Here is a 2197-nt window from a genome sequence, read left to right on the forward strand (position 1 = left end):
ATGGTACTCTACCAAGCAGGTCCCTGAAGAGGCCAAAGTCTACTCTCCTGAAGTTCAAGGTAGCGAGCTTGCTGTGGGCCCTCCTTGCTGCGGAATGGGGGGTTGTGGTCAGTGCATAACAGCTCCTTTCTGCACAAAGAGGGACTTTTCCTGTGTCGCTCATGAAGAAGCAGCAGGGTTTCAGCGGCTTGCCCTAAATCACGTGTCCCTGCCTTCACAGACACAGTTGCTAGGCCCTCAGACTCATGATTTTATGGGGGACATGGAATTCCTGGTGCTTCGTCGCCAAAGGCGTTTGAATCAAAGCTCTTGGCTTTCTTGGCCTTCCTCCCTGTACATAAAGCAAGAAGTGGAGGGCACAGGAGGCAGAGACTGCATTTCAGTTCTCTGAGCACCTCTCTGCCAGGCCAAAGGCACCACCATTCAGCTGTAGATGGACTCCTGCTGGCAAGGGCAACCTGCTACTCTGCGGTGCTCATGGACACACCAGGGGAGCAGGAGAGAGTCCCCCTGCTATGACCTGCGCATGCCCTTGTGATGAGGGTCACACAAGTACAGACTGACACACGTGTGCTCATGCACGCCTGCACGGAGCCATGCCAAAAGCTGTACGCTCACATAAAGCCAGGAAAACATCAGCAGCTGTGGCCTCTGCTGAGGAGATGCTGGGGACCACGCTGGCAGGACAGGAGTCAAGTACCCCGGGGAAGGACCGGGCCCCAGACATGCTCACGGTGTTGCCTGAGGACCTGCAGAGTCTGCACAGAGAGGGGATGAGGCCAATGAGCCCAGCAAACTCATCCTGTCAGCACTGTTAGTGTTGCAAGAGGGTCAAAGCCTCCCAGCAGAAGCCCACCTGTGTGCAACAATGAGCGACCGTCAGAGAGATGTGCCACGTCCTCTCAAATGGCAGTCCTTGGGCATGCGGTGCCCACATCCTAACCCCAAACAAGCCCACAGGAATGACCCAGGTGCACATCAGTTGCCTGCACAGGACGCCGTCAGCACTGGAGCCGAGTCTTCTGCCTGCGCCGACATGTTTCTGCCCCGGAAATCCTTGGGCCTCTTGTCCCGGCACTTACAGAAGCCTTCCCATGGGGACGCACGTGACATAAGCCAGGAAATGAAAAGGCAGCAGTGCAGGAAACCAGGACACAGCCCATGCCATTAGCTGGGATGCTTTGCATTAGACATAAGCTTGTCAGAACATCATTATTACTTGCACAAGGGGTGCCTCCGGGCCTGAGGCAGCGCGGGACTCCTATAAAAGGCAGCCCAGGTCTCTGCTCTCTCATCCACTTCCCTCGCCTCCTTCTCCTTGGGAATCAGGTGAGTGGGAAGCCTCTTCTCCTCCTCCTTCGAGGTCAGGTCTTTCCTCGATGCATGTCTCCGCTGATATGGACTGCGCTAGCCCAGGGCTGGGAGCTGCTTCTCATGGGAGAGGCAAGGGGAGAGAAGGTCTTCCGCAGAGAGGGGCTGGGACTTAGGTGAGCCAGCTCCTGGTCTGTGAGCTGGGCAGCGCATGCTGGGCCAGGAGGTGCCTTGCCTCCTGCGTGGTTGGGTGCAGTGCTGCTTCTCAGGTGCCCCTGTTTTCTACTTCTCCCTACCCTCTCTCCCAGGTGAACCTCTGGCCCAGAGACATGTCCTGCTCCAACCAGTGCCAGCCCTGCCAGCCTTGCCTGCCCTGCCAGCCCTGCGGCCCGACCCCGCTGGCCAACAGCTGCAACGAGCCCTGCGTCAGGCAGTGCCAGAACTCCATAGTCGTCATTGAGCCCTCCCCCGTGGTGGTGACCCTGCCCGGCCCCATCCTCAGCTCCTTCCCACAGAACACCGTTGTGGGCTCCTCCACCTCCGCTGCTGTTGGCAGCATCCTCAGCCGTGACGGAGTGCCCATCAGCTCTGGGTGCTGTGACCTCTCCTGCATCACCAGCCGCTACTGTGGCAACAGATGTCAACCCTGCTGAATCTGCTGGCAGCTTCCCCTGGCAAGATCCTCCCAAGACCTCAGAACGTGCTGCTGGAGAGGAGACAGAGATTCAGGGCATTCTATGTAGAGCTTTGGGCCATCGTTTCCTTCCTCCACTCTCCTCTCTCTCTCTCTTTCCTTTCCTGTTGCTGTCTCTCAAGACCAGCCTAGCGGGGACCTGATGGCCTCCCTCCCTCTGCAGGGCGGGCAGGCCGACGGACAACACCCTGC

General features: G+C 58.3%; 1 pseudogene; it reads left to right on the plus strand.

Moving 5' to 3' along the window:
* Positions 1-596: 596 nt before the first annotated feature.
* LOC142604954 (feather keratin Cos1-1/Cos1-3/Cos2-1-like) lies at positions 597-1964 on the plus strand (annotated as a pseudogene).
* The last annotated feature ends 233 nt before the right edge of the window (positions 1965-2197 follow it).

Source organism: Balearica regulorum, chromosome 24 (genome assembly GCF_011004875.1).
Source record: "Balearica regulorum gibbericeps isolate bBalReg1 chromosome 24, bBalReg1.pri, whole genome shotgun sequence".
Lineage (NCBI taxonomy): Eukaryota > Metazoa > Chordata > Aves > Gruiformes > Gruidae > Balearica > Balearica regulorum.